Raw genomic sequence first — 8899 nt, forward strand, 5'->3', positions numbered from 1 at the left:
AATACACAGAAATCTCTTGCATTCCTATACACTAATGATGAAAAATCTGAAAGAAAAATTAAGGAAAGACTCCCATTTACCATTGCAACAAAAAGAATAAAATACTTAGGCATAAACCTACCTAGGGAGACAAAAGAGCTGTATGCAGAAAACTATACGACACTGATGAAAGAAATTAAAGATGATACAAACAGATGGAGAGATATACCATGTACTTGGATTGGAAGAATCAATATTGTGAAAATCACTATACTACCCAAAGCAGTCTACAGATTCAATGCAATCTCTATCAAATTACCAATGGCATTTTTTACAGAACTAGAACAAAAAATCTTAAAATTTGTATGAAGACACAAAAGACCCCGAACAGCCAAAGCAGTCTTGAGGGAAAAAAACGGAGCTGGATGAATCAGATTCCCTGACTTCAGACTATACTACAAAGCTACAGTAATCAAGACCATATGGTACTGGCACAAAAGCAGAAATATAGATCAATGGAACAGGATAGAAAGCCCAGAAATAAATCCACACATATACAATCCTGTGATCTTTGACAAGGTTGCCAATAATACACAATGGGAAAATGATACTCTCTTCCACAAATGATGTTGGAGATAATAGATAACCACATTTAAAAGAATGAATTTGGACCCTTTTCTTACACCATAAACAAAAATCAATTCAACGTGAAATAAAGATTTAAATGGGAGACCTGTAATTGTTAAACTCCTAAAACAAAACATAAAGAAAAAGTTTCACAATGTTGGTTTTGGCAAGGTTTCATAGCTATGACACCAAAATCATAGGCAACAAAAACAAAAATAAATAATTGGGACTACATCAAACTATAAAGCTTCTGTACAGTGAAGAAAATAATCAACAGAGTGAAAAGGCAGCCTATTGAATAGTAGAAAGTATTTCCAAACAATATACTGATAAGGGGTTAACCTCCAAAATATGTAAGAACTCTTACAACTAAATAGCAAAAAAACTACTAACCCAATAGAAAAATGGCCTAAGAACTTAAGTAGACAGTTCTCCAAAGATGTACAGATGGCCAACAAGTATATGAAAAAATATACAACATCACAAATTATTAGGGAAATATAAATCAAAAGCACAATGAAATATTACCTTTTACCTGTTAGAATGGCTGTTATCAAAAAACAAAAGACAACAAATGTTGGTGAGACTGTGAAGAAAAGAAAACTCTTGCACACCATTGGCAGGAATACAAAATGTCTCAGCACTATGGAAAACAGTGTGGTGTATCTTCAAAAAATTCAAAGTAGAGCTACCATATGATCCAGCAATCCCACTTCTCATTATTTACTTGAAAGAGTTGAAATAAGGACATCAAAGTGGTATCAGCAGTCCCATGTTCATTGCAGCACTGTTCACAATAACCAATTGTTGAAACATCTAAATGGCCATAAACAGATTAGTGGATAAAGAAAAGATGGTATATGCATACAATGGAATGCTATTTAGTCTTTTTAAAAAGGAGGAAATTTTGCAATATGGAACAACATGAATGAATCTTGAGGACATTACGAAACGTCCAGTCAAATGAAACAATCCAGTCACAGTGAGGCAAATACTGTATGATTCACTTACATGAGGTATCAAAAATACTCAAATTCATAGAATCAAAGAGTAGAATGGTGATGCCATGCACTGTAGGGAGGGGGAAATTGGAAGTTACCAATCAATGGGTGTAGAGTTTCAGGTGAGCAAGAGGAATACATTCTAGAAATCTGCTGTACAGCATCGCTCCTATAGTAAACAATAATGTATTGTACACATAAAAAATGGTAAGAGGGTAGATCTCATGTTAAGTGCTCTTACCACATAAAATAAAATTTTTAAAAATGAATGTAGAATAGGTGTTATGGACTGAACTGTGTCCCTCCCCTGAAAATTCATATGCTGAAGCCCTAACCCCCAATGTCACTCCTGTTGGAAATAAGGCATTTAGGGAGATAAGGTTAAATAAGGTCATAGCCTAGGGCTGCAGTCTGACAGGGGTAGTGTCCTTATAAGAGAAAAAGAGAGCCTGAAGCCCTCTCTTTCTCTCTCTCTCTCTCTCAATCTCTCAGCACACCCAGAGGAAAGGTTATATGAAGACACAGCAAGAAAACAACCATCTTCAAGCCAGGAAGAGAGACCCCATCAGAAACCAACTCTGACAGCACCTTGATCTTGGTTTCTAGCCTCCAGAATTGTGAGAAATAGATGTCTTTGTTGGTTAAGCCAACCAGTATGTGGAACTTTGCTATGGTAACTCAAGCAGACTAATACATAAGATACAAACAATAAATGCTGGAGAGGATGTGGAGAAAAGGGAACCCTCATGCATTGTTGGTGGGGAGTGTAAATTGATACAGCCACTATGGAAAACAGGATGGAGGTTCCTTAAAAAAATAAAAATAGAACTACCATATGACCCAGCAGTCCCACTACTGGGCATATACCCAGAGAAAACCATAATTCAAAAAGATGCTTGCACCCCAATGTTCATTGCAGCACTATTTACAATAGCCAGGACATGGAAGCAACTTAAATGTCCATTAACAGAGGAATGGATAAAGAAGATGTGGTACATATATACAGTGGAATATTACTCAGCCATAAAAAGAACAGAATTGGGTCATTTGTAGAGACGTGAATGGACCTAGAGACTGTCAGACAGAGTGAAGTAAGTCAGAAAGAAAAACAAATATTGTGTATTGACGCATATATATGGAATCTAGAAAAATGGTATAGATCATCCTATTTGCAAAGCAGAAATAATGACACAGACATAGAGAACAAATGTATGGATACCAAGGGGGAAAGGGAGGGTGGGAGGAATTGGGAGATTGAGATTGACACATATACACTATTAATACTATGTATAAAATAGGTAACAAATGACTACATACCGTATAGCACAGGGAACTCTACTTAAGGCACTGTGGTGAACTCAATGGGAAGGAAGTCCAAAAGGGAAGGGATATAGGTATATGTATGGCTGATTCATTTTGCTGTACAATAGAAACTAACACAACGCTGTAAAGCAGCTATACTCCAATAAAAATTAATTTATAAAAGAAAGATAAGCAGGAAATTTGGTTACTTTACACAAAAAAATTGTGAGGTTCAATTGTCCCTGGAACTAATTTTGGTTCCCTGATAATAACTGGATTTTCTTGGTCAGAGAAAAAGCAGCTGACTCTGAACTTTAGTCCTATTTCAAAGTAGCCTTGCTCTACTTTTACTTTTAATTTCACTTATATTAATAGGAAATAAAGTCTCCAGTATTTTTCCAAAATGGACACCAGAATTTTACATTCATAAACAAGGTGAAGATAAAATTTAAATCTTATCATTTACAAAAATTAATCAGAGAGACTGAGATAGTTAGAGAAGGCAGGAGGAAAGAATTCTTGAGTCTTTGCCCAACTTGTCTCAATTCAGAGTTGAATATGGTCCCACATTCTATTTACACACTGACTGGTCATTTTAGGATCTAAGCCTTTATTCCTGATAGCTTGGATAATACTCTAATTTTAGAGCAGACTTTAAATTGTCCAGTGACCCCTTATAAGAAATCAAATTCTATTTGCTGGCAAAGAAAGAGGAGTAATGGCCATACCATTACTGTGAGGTGAGTGTAAATTCCCACTTCAGCCTCTCTGGATGCCTTGGATGGAGGGGTTCCTTGTTACTGCTGGGTGGGGGTGGGTCCCATTAGTCCTCCACTGATAACAACTTGTCTATAAAGGGTGGGAGTGCCTAGTTACTTTGACCCACGTGCCCGCCCCTGACTCCAGTGGGAGATGATCTCCTTACTACCAGGTGGTGGTGGCGTTGCCTCTTCTGATACCATGCCAGTGAAGAGAGGAAGGCCAACTTGTTACTATGCAGTATTTATTTCTCCTTCATTTTGAAGAATAATTTCAATAGATACAGAACTCTAATTTGGTGTTGCTTTTTCTTTCAAGATTTTAAATATTTCATTCCATTCTCCCCTTGCTTGTATGCTTTCAAGCAAGAAGAAAAGTCTGAAAAGTCTGATGTAATTCTTACCTAGTGCCTCTGTGAGTAAGGCATTCTATCCCTCTGGCTCCTCTGGCTCCTTTCAAGATTTTCTCTTTGTCTTTGATTTTCTGCAATTTGAATATGATGTGTTTTTCAATTTGAGAAGTTTCTACTGACACACCTCCAAACTCACTGAGTCCTTCCCAACCATGTCCAGTCTATTGATGAACCCATCAAAGTCATTGTTCATTATGTCATCATGTTTTTGGCTTCTAGTATTTCCTTATGATTCTGAGAGTTTCCATTTCTCTCCTAATATTACTCATTTGTTCTTTCATGTTATCCTCTTTTTCCATTAGAGCTCTTAACATATTAATCATAGTTATTTTAAATTTCCTGTCTGACAATTCCAAAATTTCTGCCATGTCTGAGTCTGGTTCTGATACTTGATTCGTCTCCTTAGACTATGCTTTTTGCCTCGTAATTTTTTCTTGAAAGCTGGCGTGACCTAATAGGTTTAAAGGAACTGAGGTAAATATGCCTTTAGTGTGAGGTTTTATGTTATCTGTCTAGAGGTTAGGTTGTGTTTACCACTTGTTGTGGGTGTGGTGTCAGGAACTAAAATTTCCTTACTGTTTTTGTTTTTGTCTCCCTGCTGTCTTTTGGTTTCCCTAGAGAACTTTTCTACTACCATCTAAATGTGTATGTCTCCCCAAAATTCATACGTTGACAACCTAATGCTCAATGTGCTGGTTTTTGGAGGTGGGGCCTTTGGGAAGTGATTAGTTCATGAATGGGGAACAATCATGAATGAGTTTAATGCCTTTATAATGAGGCCCAAGAGAACTCCCTTGCTATGGTAGTTATATTTTTAGTCTTCTGAGGAACTTTCATACTGTTTTCCATAGTGGCTGCATCAATTCCCATTCCCACCAACAGGGTACAAGGGTTCGAAAGCTATACTTTAAAAGTTTTTATTTTGCATTCACTTTAAAAACATCGTGACTGTGTAAATAATTCTAGTGGACATTTTTCATTCAATACTTTAGAGATGTTATTCCACTTTCCCCTAGCTTATATAATTTCTAGCAATGTTTGTTTCCAATCCTAGTTTTTGTTCCTCTGTAATATTTCTTTTTTTTCACCAGTTGTTTCAAGATTTTCTCTTTATGCTTGGTTTTTATTGCTAGTCTGTGAGGTGCATGGCCATATTTATCTTATATTTGTTTTCCTTAGGGTTCTATGAACTTTTGATCTGCCATTTTTTGTCTTTTATTAATTTTGGAAAATTCTGGGACATTTTCTCTTCAAACATTTTTTCTGCCTCTTTCTTTACTTCTTCTACTTTTATCTTTTTCAATTATGTGCACAATAAACCTCTTGGCATTGTCCTGTGAGGTGTCTTCAGCTATTGAACACTCAGTTATAATTTTTTTTCTCTTTATTTCTGTGTTTCCATGTGGTTAATTGTTATCAATCTATCTCAGTTTCTTTGATTCTTTCCACCAATTTGTCCACATCTTTTCTGTTAATTCCATTAAAATAAGTCTTAATCACTGATACTGTGCTTTACTCTTATAGGATTTCCATTTAACTCTATTAATAGTGTCCATTCTTTAAAAAATTTTACATATGTTCATGTGTGTTATTCACCTTTTCACTAGATCCTTTAACATAATAATAATAGCGATTTCAAAGACCCTGTCTGATGGTTCCAACATGAGGTTTATCCCTGATTTTGGTTCTGTTCCTTGTCTTATCTCATTATAATGCATAGTTTTAACTGGTATGTATTTTTGTTTGTTTTGTTTTTTGCTTGACTCCATGTTTATTGTATGCTTGGCATTGTAAAAAAAAGTAGATATCGAGATAATAATATTTATGTTTGAAAAATGGCACACCTCTTTTTCAGTTAGGATGATTGTGGGGGGCATTGATTCAATGTAGTAATTCATCTGTGCTGGGTTTTGTTGTTGCTATACCTACATCAAGTACACTACAAGCTTCACACTCCTCCAGTGGAATTCTACCATTATACTGTTTGTAGTAGAAGGCCTGAAGCACCAAAAGATTTTCTTAGTATTCCTGTTCCACCCTCAACTTTTAGCAGACCCTGCATACTTGCCTTGTAGGCAGTCTCTCTCTGTGCTCTTGACATATTCCAATGGTAGACTACTGTTTTTGTTTTTTTGTTTTTGTTTTTGTTTGTTTGTTTGTTTACTCAATGCAGGGCTTTGTTGAATGCCTGCATACTCCTAGGTTCTCCAGGTATTCCTGCTGTACCTCAAACCTCGAAAAGCCCAGTCAGCCTGCCCAACAAAGTGTATCCATATCTCCTGCCCTACATCTGCTATTTCTTATGAGCACCTGATGGAGGTCAGTGGAAATTTTTTACAAGTATGTGTGGACTCCTCTTATGCCAAGGTTTCTCAGGGATTCTAGCCCTCATTAACTCTTCAAGAAATCCATTAAAATTTTATTAATTTATTCTAATCTCTATAATCAGATAAAGGTTAAAAAAGTTTATGTGGCTTCTCCTCTCAAAGGAGATTGTGACCCTTTGGAATTCAGTTTATCTTCTTGCCTTGTGACCTCACCTGTGATAGATTTTAAAAACCATGATTTTATAGATTATATGGTCCTTTCTTGTTTTTCAGATTGGAGCAATGTTCTCTTGAGGCATTTTGCATTCTTAGCAATTTGGAACATGGATCTCATTTCTCTTGATTAGTCACTCTAGCTTTACCAGTTTTATAAAGAACCAACATTTTGGATGCTTTGATTCTCTTATTGTATATTGGTTTTCTATTTCATTAAGTGTGATTTCATTTTTATTTTGGTTTCTTCTACTTTCTCTGCATTTGTATCACTTGTAGAGATTGATATTTAGCTTGTTTTCTACTCTAATTCTTTACTAGCTTATGGCTTTAAGGCTATGAATTTCACTGACATTAGTGATTTAACTGCATCCTGAAGGTTTGATATATAGTATTATCAGTATTGCTCATTTAAAAATATTTTGTTTTTCAAAATAAAATTTTCTTTGACCTATAGGTTGTTTAGAATTATAATTTTTAATTTATATATATGACTCTCCAGTTATCTTTTTGTCATTGTTTTTTAACATTGCATTATTGTAAATTGGTATACTCTGCTTGAGTTTAATTCTTTAAGTTGAAAAAATGTTTTATACAGTGATCACAGTTATTAACATACAAAATATCCATTTGTTCAATTTATTAATTATCCCCTTCAAATCTTCAATATGATTACTGATTTTGTGTGCTTGTTCTATTAATCACAGAAGTGGGATAAGTGTGTCCTTAAAATTGTGATCTTGCCTATTCTTTTAGTTCTGCCCATTTCTCTTAATTTATTGGAAGCTATATTATAAGGTACATAAAAATATAACAATATTATGTCTTTCTGTAAAACTGAAACTTTCATCAATTTTCTGTATGACTACAGACAGGCTCTTTTGCCCTTAAAGTCTATTTTTATATGCTGCTATATATTACATGCACACACTATAATTTGTTTTCATGTAACACTTGTAAATACTTTTGTTTTTATATTATACTAAATTTTTTGTTTTCTATAATTTTTCTATTATTTGTATAATGTATCAAATCCCCTTTCTTTATGTTTAACCTTTCCATAGGCTTATATTTTAGATGTGTCTCATAAATAACATATGCTTTAATTGATATTATGTACCTAGTATGCATTATACCTGTTGCATTAATTTCATTTCTATTTACAACATTACTGCTTCATTTGGTTTTGTATGTTTTACACTTTCCTTGTGTTCCCCCTATTATGTATTTCTTTTTCTCTCATCTCTATCTTCTTTCAGATAGACTGAATATATTTTATTCCTCCATTTATCTTCTATTTGTTTAGAAGTTGTTAATTGAATTGAGTCTATTGTTTAACTCAGAAATTAAAACATGCATTCCTAACACATCATGATTTAAAATCATCAATGCCTTTATTCTGCTTCCAAAGAAAACAAGGTCTGAAAAGCTGCATGTATGCCCTTAGGACTTGTATGTTATTACTTTAGCCAAAATATTCCTCCCTGCTCCCATAATGTGGCAGTAATCCTACCTCTTCATGATGATCAAAGCCAATTATCATGATAAACTACTAGTATGTTTACTATTTCCTGTGCCTGCTGCTCTATTGGCACAAGATGCCCAGAGAAAACAGGCAGCAGCTATAGCTTTAGGTTTAGTGGCGCCCTTAGTGTGCCCCCTGGAGGAAACATCCCCTCTCTAGGAACCAGGACCTCTAGAACCACAAGCCTAGATTTTCAAGGTCAAGGAGCACAAATTCCCCCAAAGAAGTCACAATGAATGATACTGAGGGCCACTGGCCTCCAAACCCATGTATTATGCCTATTGGGTACACAGCACCCTATAATGTCTTTGGGCTTAAGTTATTTACCACATCAGACAATGGTGCCCATCCTCTCAGAGTCATGGTCAAACTGGCCTCTTAACTGCCTCTATAAGAGTGTTCCACAGCTCTACTAAGCAAACAAATTCTGAATTAATTGTGCGATTTGTGGTACAACAAGTGGAACTCATGTCACATGATTTTAAGCTCATTCTGTATTGTGTAAGTGGCCAAACTCATCCCCAGGAATTGAAAAAAAGCTCATCTTGGGAGGGATGTGTTGACGTCCTGCTATGGTCTTAGCCAGCACAGAAAAGGAGCCAGCGGAAAAGCTACAGCTTTAAAAAGAGATTTATACGTTTTCTTCCAAATGTGGCTTCATTAGCAAGCAGACTTTCCTTTGTTTTCTTATCATTATAACGTACTGGGTATATGCAAAGGGCACAAAATAGGGAGTAGAATTCAGATGAGTATA

Source organism: Eubalaena glacialis, chromosome 3 (genome assembly GCF_028564815.1).
Source record: "Eubalaena glacialis isolate mEubGla1 chromosome 3, mEubGla1.1.hap2.+ XY, whole genome shotgun sequence".
In the NCBI taxonomy this organism is placed as follows: domain Eukaryota; kingdom Metazoa; phylum Chordata; class Mammalia; order Artiodactyla; family Balaenidae; genus Eubalaena; species Eubalaena glacialis.